The sequence below is a fragment of the Salmo salar genome, chromosome ssa14, assembly GCF_905237065.1.
Source record: "Salmo salar chromosome ssa14, Ssal_v3.1, whole genome shotgun sequence".
In the NCBI taxonomy this organism is placed as follows: Eukaryota; Metazoa; Chordata; class Actinopteri; order Salmoniformes; family Salmonidae; genus Salmo; species Salmo salar.
Window position 1 is genome coordinate 51,089,127 of NC_059455.1, and position 18,762 is coordinate 51,107,888.

Consider the following 18,762-nt stretch of genomic DNA (forward strand, 5'->3'; position numbering starts at 1 on the left):
GTTCTCTGTTTGTTTGTTGCCAGTTCGTCTTGTCATGCCAAGTCAATCAGCGTGTTTTTCCGTGCTTCTGCTTTTTCCAAGTCTCTGTTGTTCTAGTCCTCCCGGTTCTGACCTTTGCCTGTTCTGACACTGAGCCCGCCTGCCTGACCATTCAACCTGCCTTGACACTGAGCCCGCCTGCCTGACCATTCAGCCTGCCCTGACACTGAGCCCGCCTGCCTGATCATTCAACCTGCCTTGACCTCGAGCCTGCCTGCCACTCTGTACTTCCTGGACTCCGACCTGGTTATGATCTTTTGCCTGTCCACAATCTGTCTCTTTCCTGCCCCTTATTTTATAAGAAATATCAGACTCGAACCATCTGCCTCCAGTGTCTGCATCTGGGTCTCGCCCTGTATCTTTAAAGTTTTTTGACTGCACTGGCCCTTTAATGATTCAACCATTGTATAATATATATGAGATACAATTCAATAAATTGATTGATTTCATTGATTCAATCTATTCGATTGATTCACTGATAGATCGTATAAACAGATGAACTCCTACATACCTTGATGAAGGCGTATCCCGCCCCATTATCTGTGATGGTGAGTCCCAGGGCGTCCTCTGATTTAAACACCTCCGCCTCTTTCTTCATCGCTTTAATGTGGGCGAATATAAAGTCCTCCAGGCCAATCTGACCACCGAGCAGCTTCTCCATGTCGACCTTATGGGTGTTCAATGTACAGAACAGGATCTGGGGACAGACAGACGTATTAATGAACAGGATCTGGGGACAGACAGACAGACATTAATGAACAGGATCTGGGGAAAGACAGACATATTAATGAACAGGATCTGGGGACAGACATTTACATTTTAGTCATTTAGCAGACACTCTTATCCAGAGCGACTTACAGTGGTGAATACATACATTTCATACATTTTTTTTTTGTGCTGGCCCCCCGTGGGAATCGAACCCACAACCCTGGCGTTGCAAACACCATGCTTTACCAACTGAGCCACAGGGAAGGCAGACAGAGAGACATATTAATGAACAGGATCTGGGGACAGACAGACAGACATATTAATGAACAGGATCTGGGGACAGACAGACAGACAGACATCTTAATGAACAGGATCTGGGGAGAGACAGACAGACAGACAGACAGACAGACAGACAGATTAATGAACAGGATCTGGGGACAGACAGACAGACAGACAGACAGACAGACAGACAAATGAACAGGATCTGGGGACAGACAGACAGACAGACAGACAGACAGACAGACATATTAATGAACAGGATCTGGGGACAGACAGACAGACAGACATATTAATGAACATGATCTGGGGACAGACAGACAGACAGACAGACAGACAGACATATTAATGTTGAGAGGTATTGATGAGATAAACTTCATATTAAATACTGATGAAACATCTCAGTTCTATGAGAACAGAACATACAATGTAATATGTACACTGAACAAAAATATAAACGCAACATGCAACAATTTCAAAGATTTTACAGAGAAATCTGTCAATTGAAAGAAATGAATTAATCTTTGGATTTCACATAACTGGGAATACAGATATGTAGGTATCTGTTGGTCACAGATCCCTTAAAAATGGTGACCACCATTTGCCTGATGCAGCGCAACACATCTCCTTCACATAGAGTTGATCAGGCTGTTGATTGTGGCCTGTGGAACGTTGTCCCACTCCTCTTCAATGGCTGTGAGAAGTGTCTGGATATTGGTGGGAACTGGAACACGCTGTCGTGCACGTTGATCCAGAGCATCCCAAACATGCTCAATGGGTGACATGTCTGGTAAGTATGCAGGCCATGGAAGAACTGGGACATTTTCAGCTTCCAGGAATTGTGTACAGATCCTTGTGACATGGGGCTGTGCATTATCATGCTGAAACATGAGGTGATGGTGGCGGATGAATGGCACGACAATGGGCCTCGATCTCACCACGGTATCTCTTTGCCATTGATAAACTGCAGTTGTGTTCGTTGCCGTAGTTTACGCCTCTCCTTACCATAACCCCACCGCCACCATGGGGCACTCTGTTCACAACGTTGACATCAGCAAAACGCTCGCCGACACGACGCCATACACACTGTCTGCCATCTGGCCGGTACAGTTGAAACCTGGATTCATCCGTGAAGAGCACACTTCTCCAACCTGCCAGTGGCCATCGAAGATGAGCATTTGCCCACTGAGGCCGAACTGCAGTCAGGTCAAGACCCTGATGAGGACAACGAGCACGCAGATGAGCTTTACTGAGACAGTTTCTGACAGTTTGTGCAGAAATTCTTTGGTTGTGTAAACCCAGTTTCACCAGGTGTCCGGGTGGCTTGTTTCAGACGATCTCGCTGGTGAAGAAGCGAGGCCTACCTGTTTGGCCCTGTCCGGGGGTTTCATCGGATGGGGCCACAGTGTCTCCTGACCCCTCCTGTCTCAGCCTCCAGTATTTATGCTGCAGTAGTTTATGTGTCGGGGGGCAAGGGTCAGTCTGTCACATCTGGAGTATTTCTCTTGTCTTTTCCGGTGTCCTGTGTGAATTTAAATATGCTCTCTCTAATTCTCTCTTTCTCTCTTTCTTTCTTTCTCTCTCTCGGAGGACCTGAGCCCTAGGACCATGCCTCAGGACTACCTGGCTTGATGACTCCTTGCTGTCCCCAGTTCACCTGGCCGTGCTGCTGCTCCAGTTCCAACTGTTCTGCCTGCAGCAATGGAACCCTGACCTGTTCACCGGACGTGCTACCTGTCCCAGACCTGCTGTCCCAGACCTGCTGGAACCCTGACCTGTTCACCGGACGTGCTACCTGTCCCAGACCTGCTGTTTTCAACTCTCTAGAGACAGCAGGAGCGGTAGAGATACTCTCAAAGATCGGCTATGAAAAAGCCAACTGACACTTACTCTTGTGTTACTGACTTGTTGCACCCTCGACAACTACTATGATTATTATTTGACCATGCTGGTCATTTATGAACATTTGAACATCTTGGCCATGTGCTGTTATAATCTCCACCCGGCACAGCCAGAAGAGGACTGACCACCCCTCATAGCCTGGTTCCTCTCTAGGTTTCTTCCTAGGTTTTGGCCTTTCTAGGGAGTTTTTCCTAGCCACCGTGCTTCTACACCTGCATTGCTTGCTGTTTGGGGTTTTAGGCTGGGTTTCTGTACAGCACTATGAGATATCAGCTGATGTAAGAAGGGCTATATAAATACATTTGATTTGATTTGATGTGGAGGTCCTGGGCTGGTTTGGTTAATTCTCTAAAATGACGTTGAAGGCGGCTTATGGTAGAGAAATGAACATTATATTTTCTGGCAACAGTTCTGGTGGACATTCCTGCAGTCAGTATGCCAATTGCACGCTCCCTTAAAAATGTTTGAGTGGTCTTTTATTGTCCCCAGCACAAGGTGCACCTATGTAATGATCATGCTGTTTAATCAGCTTCTTGATATGCCACACCTGTCTGGTGGATGGATCATCTTGGCAAAGGAGAAATGCTCACTAACAGGGATATAAAGACATTTGTGCACAACATTTGAGAGAAATAAGCTTTTTGTGTGTATGGAACATTTCTGGGATCTTTAATTTCAGCTCATGAAACATACATGTTTCATTTATATTTTTGTTCAGTATATTAAATATTGATGAAACATCTCAGTTCTATGAGAACACATCAGCGTGATTCATTTTTGTAAGAAGCATTCGTTTGTTACCCAGACCCCTCTTTTACACTGCTGCTACTCTCTGTTTATAATCTATGCATAGTCAGTTTAACTCTACCTACATGTACATATTACCTCAATTACCTCGACTAACTGGTGCCCCCGCACATTGACTGTGTACCGGTACCCCCTGTAAATAGCCTCGTTTGTTATTTTACAGCTACTTTTTATTATTTGTTACTTTAATTTTCTATTTTCTAATTCTCTACATTTTCAATCAGAAGTTTACATACACTTAGGTTGGAGTCATTAAAACTCGTTTTTCACTCCACAAATTTCTTGTTAACAAACTATAGTTTTGGCAAGTTGGTTAGGACATCTACTTTGTGCATGACATAAGTAATTTTTCAAACAATTGTTTACAGACAGATTATTTCACTTATAATTCACTGTATCACAATTCCAGTGGAATTCCAGAACATTATGTCATGCCTTTAGAAGCTTCTGATAGGCTAATTGACATCATTTGAGTCAATTGGAGGTGTACCTGTGGATGTATTTCAAGGCCTACCTTCAAACTCAGTGCCTCTTTGCTTGACATCATGGGAAAATAAAAAGAAATCAGCCAAGACCTCAGAAAAAAAATTGTAGAGCTCTACAAGTCTGGTTCATCCTTGGGAACAATTTCCAAATGCCTGAAGGTACCACGTTCATATGTACAAACAATAGTACGCAAGTATAAACACCATGGGACCACGCAGCCGTCATACCGCTCAGGAAGGAGACGCGTTCTGTCTCCTCGAGATGAACGTACTTTGATGTGAAAAGTGAAAATCAATCCCAGAACAACAGCGAAGGACCTTGTGAAGATGCTGGAGGAAACAGGTACAAAAGTGTCTATATCCACAGTAAAACGAGTCCTATATCAACATAACCTGAAAGGCCGCTCAGCAAGGAAGAAGCCACTGCTCCAAAACCGCCATAAAAAAGCCAGACTACGGTTTGCAACTGCACATGGGGACAAAGATCGTACTTTTTGTAGAAATGTCCTCTGGTCTGATGAAACACAAATAGAACTGTTTGGCCATAATGACGATCGTTTTGTTTGGAGGAAAAAGGGGGAGGATTGCAAGCCGAAGAACACCATCCCAACCGTGAAGCACGGGGGTGGCAGCATCATGTTGTGGGGGTGCTTTGCTGCAGGAGGGACTGGTGCACTTCACAAAATAGATGGCATCATGAGGGAGGAAAAGTATGTGGATTTATTGAAGCAACATCTCAAGACATCAGTCAGGAAGTTAAAGTTTGGTTGCAAATGGGTCTTCCAAATGGCCAATGACCCCAAGCATACTTCCAAAGTTGTGTCAAAATGGCTTAAGGACAACAAAGTCAAAGTATTGGAGTGGCCATCACAAAGCCCTGACCTCAATCCCATAGAAAATTTGTGGGCAGAACTGAAAAAGCATGTACGAGCAAGGAGGCCTATAAACCTGACTCAGTTACACCAGCTCTGTCAGGAGGAATAGGCCAAAATTCACCCAACTTACTGTGGGAAGCTTGTGGAAGGCTACCCGAAACGTTTGACCCAAGTTAAACAATTTAAAGGCAATGCTAACAAATACTAATTGAGTGTATTTAAAACTTCTAAACCACTGGGAATGTGATGAAAGAAATAAAAGCTGAAATAAATCATTCTCTCTACTATTATTCTGATATTTCACATTCTTAAAATAAAGTGGTGATCCTAACTGACCAAAGACAGGGAATTTTTACTAGGATTAAATGTCAAGAATTGTGAAAAACTGAGTTTAAATGTATTTGGCTAAGGTGTATGTAAACTTCTGACTTCAACTGTATGTTTTACTTAACAATTGTAATTTTTTTCTGAACTTCTTAATTAAAGCATTGTTGGTTAAGGGCTTGTAAGTAAGCATTTCACATACAGTTGAAGTCAGAACGTTTACATACCCCTTAGTCAGCCAAATACATTTAAATTCAGTTTTTCAAGATTCATTTTTCTACACCTGCTGTATTCGGCGCATGTAACAAATACGATTTGATTTGATTTAAATGAGGTCAAACTATACTTCATTGCTTGTTTGTGAATGGAAGACTATGCTGGGCTGGTTTTTAGACCAAGAAAAGTATGATGTCAACAGAGACAGAAATTTGCATCCTGTAGCATAAACTCCAAAAGGTTCTGGGACACTGTAAAGTCCATGGAGAATAATAGCACCTCCTCCCAGCTTCCCACTGCACTGAGGCTAGGAAACACGGTCACCACCGATAAATCTACGATAATCGAGAATTTCAAGAATCATTTTTCTACGGCTGGCCATGCTTTCCACCTGGCTACCCCTACCCCGGTCAACAGCTCTGCACCCCCCCACAGCAACTTGTCCAAGCCTCCCCCATTTCTCCTCCACCCAAATCCAGATAGCTGATGTTCTGAAAGAGCTGGAAAATCTGGACCCCTATAAATCAGCTGGGCTAGACAATCTGGACCCTCTCTTTCTAAAATGATCCGCCGCAATTATTGCTACCCCTGTTCAACCTTTCTTTCGCATCGTCTGAGATCCCTAAAGATTGGAAAGCTGCTGCGGTCATCCCCCTCTTCAAAGGGGGAGACACTCTAGACCCAAACTGTTACAGACCTATATCTATTCTACCCTGCCTTTCTTAGGTCTTTGAAAGCCAAGTTAATAAACAGATCACCGACCATTTCGAATCCCACTGTACCTTCTCTGCTATACAATCTGGTTTCCGAGCTGGTCATGGGTACACATCAGCCACGCTCAAGGTCCTAAACGATATCATAACCGGCATCGATAAAAGACAATACTGTGCAGCCATATTCATAGACCTGGCCAAGGCTTTCGACTCTGTCAATCACCACATTCTTATCGGCAGACTCAACAGCCTTGTTTCTCAAATGACTGCCTCGCCTGGTTCACCAACTACTTCTCAGACAGAGTTCAGTGTGTCAAATCAGAGGGCCTGTTGTCCGGACCTCTGGCAGTCTCTATGGGTGTGCCACAGGGTTCAATTCTCAGGCCAACTCTTTTCTCTGTATACATCAATGATGTCGCTCTTGCTGCTGGTGATTCTCTGATCCACCTCTAAGCAGATGACACCCTTCTGTATAATTCTGGCCCTTCTTTGGACACTGTGTTAACAAACCTCCAGACGAGCTTCAATGCCATACAACTCTCCTTCCGTGGCCTCTAACTGCTCTTAAATGCAAGTAAAACTAAATGCATGCTCTTCAACCGAACGCTGCCTGCACCTGCCCGCCCGTCTAGCATCACTACTCTGGACGGTTCTGACTTATAATATTGTCACGACTTCTGCCGAAGTCGATGCCCCTCCTTGTTCGGGCGGTGCTCGGCGGTCGACGTCACCGGTCTTCTGGCCATCATTGATCCATTTTTCATTTTCCATTGGTTTTGTCTTGTCTTCCTACACACCTGGTTCCAATCCCATTCCTTACATGTTGTGTATTTAACCCTCTGTTTCCCCTCATGTCCTTGTCAGAGATTGTTTGTTGTTATGTGCTCGTGTTTTTGGATTGGTGCGCGACGGGTTATTTTACCCATGTTTATTTTATTATGTATGTTGTTTTTTTTGGAGTTTGTTTTTACTTTATTAAACTACTCCAGTTCCACCAAGTTGGTTTCTCCTGCGCCTGACTTCCCTGCCACCTATACACACAACGTGACAAATATGTGGATAACTACAAATACCTAGGTGTCTGGTTAGACTGTAAACTCTCCTTCCAGACTCACATCAAGCATCTCCAATCCAAAATTAAATCTAGAATCGGCTTCCTATTGCACAACAAAGCATCCTTCACTCACTTGCCAAATATACCCTCGTAAAACTGACTATCCTACCGATCCTTGACTTCGGCGATGTCATTTACAAAATAGCCTCCAACACTCTATTCAGCAAATTGGATGCCATCCGTTTTGTCACCAAAGCCCCATGTACTACCCACCACTGCAACCTGTATGCGCTCGTTTGCTGGCTCTCACTTCATATTCGTCGCCAAACCCACTGGCTCCAGGTCATCTATAAGTCTTTGCTAGGTAAAGCTCCGCCTTATCTCAGCTCACTGTTCACCATAGCAGCACCCACCCGTAGCATGCGCTCCAGCAGGTATATTTCACTGGTCATCCCCAAAGCCAACTCCTCCTTTGGCCACCTTTCCTTCCAGTTCTCTGCTGCCAATGACTGGAACAAATTGCAAAAATCACTGAAGCTGGAGACTCATATCTCCCTCACTAACTTTAAGCATCAGCTGTCAGAGCAGCTCACAGATCATTGCACCTGTACATAGCCCATCTGTAAATAGTGCACCCAACTACCTCATCCCCATATTGTTATTTTTTTTTTCTCCTTTGCACCCCAGTATCTCTACTTGCACATTCATCTTCTGCACATCTATCACTCCAGTGTTTAACTGCTAAATTGTAATTATTTTGCCACTACGGCCTATTTATTGCCTTACCTCCCTAATCTTACTTCATTTGCACACACTGTACATCGACTTTTCTATTGTTTTATTGACTGTACGTTTGTTTATTCCATGTGTAACTCTGTGCTGTTTGTGTCGCACTGCTTTGCTTTATCTTGGCCAGGTCACAGTTGTAAATGAGAATTTGTTCTCAACTGGCCTACCTGGTTAAATAAAGGTGAAATAAATAAAAAAAATATTTAAAAAAATAAAGGTAAGACAGGTATGATGCCAACATGCTAACTGAGGTAAGACAACATATTAACAGAGGTAAGACAACATGCTAACAGAGGTAAGACAACATGCTAACAGAGGTAAGACAACATGCTAACAGAGGTAAGACAACATGCTAACAGAGGTAAGACAACATGCTAACAGAGGTAAGACAAGTGTGATGTCAACATGCTAACTGAGGTAAGACAAGTGTGATGTCAACATCCTAACAGAGGTAAGACAAGTGTGATGTCAACATGCTAACAGAGGTAAGACAAGTGTGATGTCAACATGCTAACAGAGGTAAGACAAGTGTGATGTCAACATGCTAACAGAGGTAAGACAACATGCTAACAGAGGTAAGACAACATGCTAACAGAGGTAAGACAAGTGTGATGGCAACATGCTAACAGAGGTAACACAAGTGTGATGTAAACATGCTAACAGAGGTAAGACAACATGCTAACAGAGGTAAGACAAGTGTGATGTCAACATGCTAACAGAGGTAAGACAAGTGTGATGTCAACATGCTACCAGAGGTAAGACAAGTGTGATGTCAACATGCTAACAGAGGTAAGACAAGTGTGATGCCAACATGCTAACAGAGGTAAGACAACATGCTAACAGAGGTAAGACAAGTGTGATGTCAACATGCTAACAGAGGTAAGACAAGTGTGATGCCAACATGCTAACAGAGGTAAGACAAGTGTGATGTCAACATGCTAACAGAGGTAAGACAAGTGTGATGTCAACATGCTAACAGAGGTAAGACAAGTGTGATGCCAACATGCTAACAGAGGTAAGACAACATGCTAACAGAGGTAAGACAAGTGTGATGTCAACATGCTAACAGAGGTAAGACAACATGCTAACAGAGGTAAGACAAGTGTGATGCCAACATGCTAACTGAGGTAAGACAAGTGTGATGCCAACATGCTAACAGAGGTAAGACAACATGCTAACAGAGGTAAGACAAGTGCAATGTCAACATGCTAACAGAGGTAAGACAAGTGTGATGTCAACATGCTAACAGAGGTAAGACAAGTGTGATGTCAACATGCTAACTGAGGTAAGACAAGTGTGATCTCAACATGCTAACAGAGGTAAGACAACATGCTAACAGAGGTAAGACAAGTGTGATGTCAACATGCTAACAGAGGTAAGACAAGTGTGATGTCAACATGCTAACTGAGGTAAGACAACATGCTAACTGAGGTAATACAAGTGTGATGCCAACATGCTAACAGAGGTAAGACAAGTGTGATGTCAACATGCTAACTGAGGTAAGACAACATGCTAACAGAGGTTAAGACAAGTGTGATGTCAACATGCTAACTGAGGTAATACAAGTGTGATGCCAACATGCTAACAGAGGTAAGACAAGTGTGATGTCAACATGCTAACAGAGGTAAGACAAGTGTGATGTCAACATGCTAACAGAGGTAAGACAAGTGTGATGTCAACATTTTAACTGAGGTGAGACAAGTGTGATGTCAACATGCACACAGAGGTAAGACAACATGCTAACAGAGGTAAGACAAGTGTGATGCCAACATGCTAACAGAGGTAAGACAAGTGTGATGTCAACATGCTAACTGAGGTAAGACAAGTGTGATGCCAACATGCTAACTGAGGTAAGACAACATGCTAACAGAGGTTAAGACAAGTGTGATGTCAACATGCTAACTGAGTTAATACAAGTGTGATGCCAACATCCTAAAAGAGGTAAGACAAGTTTGATGTCAACATGCTAACAGAGGTAAGACAAGTTTGATGTCAACATGCTAACTGAGGTAAGACAACATGCTAACAGAGGTAAGACAAGTGTGATGCCAACATGCTAACAGAGGTAAGACAACATGCTAACAGAGGTAAGACAAGTGCGATGTCAACATGCTAACAGAGGTAAGACAAGTGTGATGTCAACATGCTAACAGAGAAAAGACAAGTGTGATGTCAACATGCTAACAGAGGTAAGACAAGTGTGATGTCAACATGCTAACAGAGGTAAGACAAGTGTGATGTCAACATGCTAACTGAGGTAAGACAACATGCTAACTGAGGTAATACAAGTGTGATGCCAACATGCTAACAGAGGTAAGACAAGTGTGATGTCAACATGCTAACAGAGGTAAGACAAGTGTGATGTCAACATGCTAACAGAGGTAAGAGAAGTGTGATGTCAACATGCTAACTGAGGTGAGACAAGTGTGATGTCAACATGCTAACTGGGGTAAGACAACATGCTAACAGAGGTAAGACAAGTGTGATGCCAACATGCTAACAGAGGTAAGACAAGTGTGATGTCAACATGCTAACAGAGGTAAGACAAGTGTGATGTCAACATGCTAACTGAGGTAAGACAAGTGTGATGTCAACATGCTAACAGAGGTAAGACAAGTGTGATGTCAACATGCTAACAGAGGTAAGACAAGTGTGATGTCAACATGCTAACAGAGGTAAGACAACATGCTACCAGAGGTAAGACAAGTGTGATGTCAACATGCTAACTGAGGTAATACAAGTGTGATGCCAACATGCTAACAGAGGTAAGACAAGTGTGATGTCAACAATTGGAGGGTGTGTGATACAAGGCTAATAACACACTTGTGACAGGCTTACCTCTGCACCATTTCCCCACCATCTTATCAACAATCCATAGACACCAGGCTGTGGGTCCTCTATTTCAGGGGTAACATATATTTGGGGTTAGTAACCTATTCCCTATATAGTGCACTACTACGGCCTCTTTACAGGGAAAAGGGTGCCATTTGGGACATATCTCTGGTCTGGTTGGCAGAGAAAATGCCTGCTTCCTTATTAAGCCTCTTTGGTTGTGTACCAACAGGCATAGAACACTGCTCTACTCTGCTCTGCTCTGCTCCACTCTACTCTACTCTACTCTACTCTACTCTACTCTACTCTACTCTACTCTACTCTGCTCTACTCTACTCTGCTCTGCTCTGCTCTACTCTACTCTACGCTGCTCTGCTCTGCTCCGCTCCACTCCACTCTACTCTACTCTACTCTGCTCTACTCCACTCTGCTCTACTCTGCTCCACTCTGCTCCACTCTGCACTACTCTGCTCTACGCTGCTATGCTCTGCTCTACTCTGCTCTACTCTGCTCTACTCTACTCTGCTCTGCTCCGCTCTGCTCCACTCTACTCTGCTCTGCTCTACTCTGCTCTACTCTACTCTACTCTACACTACTCTGCTCCGCTCTGCTCTGCTCTACTCTACGCTGCTCTGCTCTGCTCCGCACTCCACGCACACTGACACCAGCAAGGGATCAGCTGACACACACTGACACCAGCAAGGGTTGCCTCTGGTTACAAGAGTATAAAATAACAGGATTGGGGAGGGGAGGGGGGCAGAGAGAGAGAGGGTGGAGTATTAGAGAGAGAGAGAGAGAGAGAGAGGGAAAGAAAGAAAGAGCGAGAGAGAGGAGAGGGGGTGGGAATAAAGTGAAGGAGGCTGGGCCAATCACAGGTACAGTACATTAGAAAATATAAAGGTTTGATTCGTGACTATCTCTCTTATCTTCCTTTCTCGCTCTCTCTCTCTCCCTCTTCTCTACCTTTCTCTAGCTCTTCTCTCTCACAATTAGAGGCTCATTAAAATTCAACAGATTTTAATTCTGAGAGAGTGGTGCCTACCTACCTGTTCTAATGTAGCAGGTCAGGCCATTACCCAGAAGGCCACAGGAGAGACAAACAGTAGAATACGCTGTCAATGAAATCAGGGCCTTCACACTCTCTCTCCCTCTGACACTTCTCTTTCATCTCTCTCTCTCTCTCTTCTCGTCCTTTCTCTAGCTCTTCTCTCTCTCTCTCTCTCTCAGAATGTTCTCTGTCTCTCCTGACACACACACACACATACACACACACACACACACACACACACACACACACACACACACACACACACACACACACACACACACACACACACACCTCAACTTTACCGCCCTGACTCACAAGGACACATCCACCTCCCTCCTCTCCTCCCTCCACCTCTCTCCCTCCTCCTGCTATCTCCCACAGGCTAGAACTGAGGGCGGTAGAACTGAGGGAGGTAGAACTGAGGGAGAGGGAACTGAAGGAGGTAGAACTGAGGGAGGTAGAACTGAGGGAGGTAGAACTGAAGGAGGTAAAACTGAAGGAGTTAGAACTGAGGGAGGTAGAACTGAAGGAGGTAGAACTGAGGAAGGTAGAACTGAGGAAGATAGAACTGAAGGAGGTAGAACTGAAGGAGGTAGAACTGAAGGGAGTTAGAACTGAGGGAGGTAGAACTGAGGGAGGTAGAACTGAGGGAGGTAGAACTGAGGGAGGTAGAACTGAAGGAGGTAGAACTGAAGTAGGTAAAACTGAGGGAGAGGGAACTGAAGGAGGTAGAACTGAGGGAGGTAGAACTGAGGGAGGTAAAACTGAAGGAGTTAGAACTGAGGGAGGTAGAACTGAAGGAGGTAGAACTGAAGGAGGTAGAACTGAGGGAGGTAGAACTGAGGGAGTTAGAACTGAAGGAGGTAGAACTGAAGGAGGTAGAACTGAGGGAGGTAAAACTGAGGGAGAGGGAACTGAAGGAGGTAGAACTGAGGGAGGTAGAACTGAGGGAGGTAGAACTGAAGGAGGTAGAACTGAAGGAGGTAGAACTGAGGGAGGTAAAACTGAGGGAGGTAGAACTGAGGGAGAGAGAACTGAAGGAGGTAGAACTGAGGGAGGTAGAACTGAGAGAGGTAGAACTGAGGGAGGTAGAATTAAGGGAGGTAGAACTGAAGGAGGTAGAACTGAAGGAGGTAGAACTGAGGGAGGTAGAACTGAGGGAGGTAAAACTGAAGGAGTTAGAACTGAGGGAGGTAGAGTATATGGACATGGAAGAGGTAAAAAACCTGGCCTGACAGTCTGTCTGATTTCATTCAAGACCTAATAAAACGACTCAAGAACAGACCATGTAATATATTATAATAGGCTACGCACGACATACATTTTGGAAATGGGTGGCCCAAAGAATGGAACCCACAACCCTGGCGGTGCAAGCACCATGCTCTACCAGCTGAGCCCACAACCCTGGCGGTGCAAGCACCATGCTCTACCAGCTGAGCCCACAACCCTGGCGGTGCAAGCGCCATGCTCTACCAACTGAGCCCACAACCCTGGCGGTGCAAGCACCAACTGAGCCATACAGGACCATGTACAGTGCCGTAGGAAAGTATTCATACCCATTGACTTATTCCACATTTTGACTTATTCCAGCTTATCACCTGTCTAACACCATTCTTACAGTGAAGCACGGCGGTGGCAGCATCATGCTATGGGGATGCTTTTCAGCAGCTGGAACTGGGAGACTGGTAAGGATAGAGGGAACAATGAATGGAGGCAAATCCTTGATGAGAACCTGCTTCAGAGAGCAAACAACTTTAGACTGGGGTGAAGATTTACATTCCAACAGGACAATGACACCAAGCATACAGCCAAAGCAAAGCTGGAACGGCTTCAGAACAAGAATGTGAAAGTCTTTGAGTGGTCCAGCCAAATCTGTGGAAAGACTTGAAGATTGGCCGTTCACCGCCGCTTCCCATCTAACTTAACAGAGCTTGAGAAAATGTACAAAGAAGAATGAGAGAAAATCCCCAAATCCAGATGTGCAAAGTTGATTGAGACATAAGACGACTCAAAGCTGTAATCGCAGACAAAGGTGCTTCTACAAAGTATTGACTTAGGGGTGTTATATTTCTGTATTTAATTTTCTGTATTTAATTTTCAATACATTTGCAAAAATGCGATTACAGCCTCGAGGCTTCTTGGGTATGAGGCTACAAGCTTGGTACACCTGTATTTGGGGAATTTATTTGGGGAGTTTCTCCCAAGCAACTGTTTTTGCTTTGTCATTATGGGGTATTGTGTGTGTATATTGGTGAGGAAAAACATTTTTTTTAAATACATTTTAGAATAAGGCTGTAACGTAATAAAATGTGGAAAAAGTCAAGGGGTCTGAATACTTTCAGAATGCGCTGTTTAGGTAGGGGTAAAGTGACTAGGCCACAGGATCGATAATAAGCAGTAGCCAGATGAGACTTGTCTCTGCAATAAATATCAGGTTAATGTCTGCTTTAAAGGCACAGTGCAGTCAAACACGTGATTTCTCTGTTTTTTATATACTTCCACACTATGAGGTTGGAATAATACTGTGGAATTTCGAAAATTATGATAATGCCCTTTTAATTGTAAGAGCTGTTTGAAAAATACATTTCAGCCCTTTTTTGGTGGGACGGAGTTTTGGCTTGAAAATAAATAAATGAGTTAATAGAGCTCTCTGCCAAATGTTGATATGGAGATTAAAAAAAATTTGCTGCATTGAACCTTTAATGACCTCCACTCTGAGATACACGACATGATCAAAAGTATGTGGACACCTGCTCGTCAAATATCTCATTCCAAAAATCATGGGCATTAATATGGAGTTGGTCCCCCCTTTTGCTGCTATAACAGCCTCCACTCTTCTGGGAAGGCTTTCCACTAGATGTTGGAACATTGTTGCAGGGACTTGCTTCCATTCATCCACAAAAGCATTAGTGAGGTCGGGCACTGATGTTGGGAGATTAGACCTGGCTCGCAGTCGGCGTTCCAATTCATCCCAAGGTGTTCGATGGGGTTGAGGCCCGAACCATGACAGACAATTTTTATTCGCTACGAGTTTCAGCGCTGTCCCGCTCAGTGCTGTCCTGCTCAGCGCAGTCCCGTTCTGTGAGTTTGTGTGGCCTACCACTTCGCGGCTGAGCCGTTGTTGCTCCTAGATGTTTCCACTTCACAATAACAGCACTTACAGTTGACCGGGGCAGCTCTAGCAGGGCAGACATTTAATGAACTGACTTGTTGGAAAGGTGGCATTTTATGACAGCGCCAAGCTGAAGTCACTGAGCTCTTCAGTATGGGTCATTCTACTGCCAATGTTTGTCTATGGAGATTGCATGGCGTTGTGCTCGATGTTATACACCTGTCAGCAACGGGTGAGGCTGAAATAGCTGAATCCACTAATTCGAAGGGGTGTCCATATACTTTTGTATATATAGTGTAACTAACTGAATACTGTATATAACTAACTGAATAACTTGTTTAAGGAATTTTGTTGCTTCATCTAATGAGAAAACCATGGAATTTTTGTAATGGCTAACCTAGAGATGTGCAATGACATGCTGACGTGACAGATGCTGTGTTAATTTGCTCAGCCAAGACGAAGGAAGTTCAGGTAAATCTGATCATTCATTTACTGACTGTCTGACTGCGTGACTGACTGACTAGCTGTCTGTCTGTCTGTCTGTCTGTCTGTCTGTCTGTCTGTCTGTCTTTCTGTCTGACTGCGTGACTGACTGTCTTTCTGACTAGTTGTCTGTCTGGCTGTCTGTCTGTCTGACTAGTTGTCTGACTGGATGTCTGTCTGACTGGATGTCTGACTGTCTGTCTGACTGTCTGTCTGACTAGTTGTCTGTCTGGCTGTCTGTCTGTCTGACTAGTTGTCTGACTGGCTGTCTGTCTGACTGTATGTCTGACTGTCTGTCTGTCTGTCTGTCTGTCTGTCTGTCTGACTGACTACAATGAACAACAACAGAAATGCAACATTAAACCCTTCCTCAGATTTTACAGAGTTAAAAATGTTCATATATGGAAATGCATTAGTCTCTAATCTATAGATGTCACGTGACTGGGAATACAGAGATGCATCTGTTGGTCACAGATACCTTGCTGAAACATGAGGTGATGGCAGCGGATGAATGTCATGACAATGGGCCTCAGGATCTCGTCTCTGTGCATTCAAATTGCCATCGCTAAAAATGCAATTGCGTTCGTCCACACAATGCCATACACGCTGTCTGCCATCTGCCCGGTACAGTTGAAACCGGGATTAATCCGTGAAGAGCACATTTCTCCAGCGAGGCCAGTGGCCATCGAATGTGAGCATTGGCCCACTGAAGTCAGTTACAACGCTGAACGGCAGTCAGGTCAAGATACCGGCGAGGACAACGAACACACAAATTCTCTAAAACGACTTTAGAGGCGGCTTATGGTAGAGAAATTAACATTCAATTCTCTGGCAACAGCTCTGGTGGACATTCCTGCAGTCAGCATGCCAATTGCGCGCTTCCTCAACTTGAGACATCTGTGGCATTGCGTTGCGTGACAAAACAGCACATTTTAGAGTGGCCTTTTATTGTCCCCAGCACAAGGTGCACCTGTGTAATGATCATGCTGTTTAATCAGCTTCTTGATATGCCACACCTGTCAGGAGGATGGATTATCTTGACAAAGGAGAAATGCTCACTAACAGGGATGTAAAGAAATTTGTGCACAAATTTTGAGAGAAATACGCTTTTTGTGCATATGAAACATTTCTGGGATCTTTTATTTCAGCTCATGAAACATGGGACCAACACTTTACATGTTGCATTTATATTTTGGTTCGGTATAACTTTCAGCTCTGATGACCCTAACAGCTCTCATGTACTGTAGGTCTGGTTAACAGGAAGAGCTGTTGGGGTCATGTACTATAGGTCTGGTTAACAGGAAGAGCTGTTATGGTCATGTACTGTAGGTCTGGTTGTTAACAGGAAGAGCTGTTAGGGTCATGTACTGTAGGTCTGGTTAACAGGAAGAGCTGTTGGGGTCATGTACTATAGGTCTGGTTAACAGGAAGAGCTGTTAGGGTCATGTACTGTAGGTCTGGTTGTTAACAGGAAGAGCTGTTAGGGTCATGTACTGTAGGTCTGGTTGTTAACAGGAAGAGCTGTTAGGGTAATGTACTGTAGGTCTGGTTGTTAACAGGAAGAGCTGTTAGGGTAATGTACTGTAGGTCTGGTTGTTGACAGGAAGAGCTGTTAGGGTCATGTACTGTAGGTCTGGTTGTTAACAGGAAGAGCTGTTAGGGTCATGTACTGTAGGTCTGGTTGTTAACAGGAAGAGCTGTTAGGGTCATGTACTGTAGGTCTGGTTAACAGGAAGAGCTGTTGGGGTCATGTACTATAGGTCTGGTTAACAGGAAGAGCTGTTAGGGTCATGTACTGTAGGTCTGGTTGTTAACAGGAAGAGCTGTTAGGGTCATGTACTGTAGGTCTGGTTGTTAACAGGAAGAGCTGTTAGGGTAATGTACTGTAGGTCTGGTTGTTAACAGGAAGAGCTGTTAGGGTCATGTACTGTAGGTCTGGTTGTTAACAGGAAGAGCTGTTAGGGTAATGTACTGTAGGTCTGGTTGTTAACAGGAAGAGCTGTTAGGGTAATGTACTGTAGGTCTGGTTGTTGACAGGAAGAGCTGTTAGGGTCATGTACTGTAGGTCTGGTTGTTAACAGGAAGAGCTGTTAGGGTAATGTACTGTAGGTCTGGTTGTTGACAGGAAGAGCTGTTAGGGTCATGTACTGTAGGTCTGGTTGTTAACAGGAAGAGCTGTTAGGGTCATGTACTGTAGGTCTGGTTGATCATTGACATGGATGGAGAGCCTGAGGATCCACTGTGCTTCAGAATGAGTAATGCCTACATGATGATCATTATGATTTAAAAAAAATATATTTATTTAACCTTTATTTAACCAGGTAGGCTAGTTGAGAACAAGTCCTTTATTTAACCAGGTAGGCCAGTTGAGAACAAGTTCTCATTTACAATTGCGACCTGGCCAAGATAAAGCAAAGCAGTTCGACAACGTACAACAACACAGAGTTACACATGGAGTAAAACAAACATACAGTCAATAATACAGTAGAAAAATAAGTCTATATACAATGTGAGCAAATGAGGTGAGATAAGGGAGGTAAAGGCAATAAATAGGCCATGGGGGCGAAGTAAATACAATATAGCAAGTAAAACACTGGAATGGTAGATTTGTAGTAGAAGAAAGTGCAAAGTAGAAACAGAAATAATGGGGTGCAAAGGAGCTAAATCAATAAATAAATACAGTAGGGGAAGAGGTAGTTGTTTGGGCAAAATTATAGATGGGCTATGTACAAGTGCAGTAATGATAATGACATAAATAAAACGCTTCAGGGAAAGGGACATTTATTTGGATCTGGAGTCTTCCCTTCCGACTATAGAAACAAAACATCACTGGAAAAAGACCTTTATGAAAGGGATAGGAGTTTTTCCTTCAGACAATAGAAACAAAACATCACTGGATTATGAAGGGAGACAGGAGTTTTTCCTTCAGACTATAGAAACAAAACATCACTGGATTATGAAGGGGACAGGAGTTTTTCCTTCCGACTACAGAAACAAAACATCCCTTGTGTCACGTTCTGACCTGTAAAGGTGTTATTTGTTAGTGTTTAGTATGGTCAGGACGTGGCAGGGGGTATTTTGTTTATATGTTTCGGGGAT

At 43.9% G+C, this 18,762-nt stretch overlaps 1 pseudogene; it reads right to left on the reverse strand.

Moving 5' to 3' along the window:
- The window catches only part of LOC106569591 (PDZ domain-containing protein GIPC1-like), a 120,169-nt pseudogene that overhangs the window by 90,248 nt on the left and 11,159 nt on the right, over nucleotides 1-18,762 (reverse strand).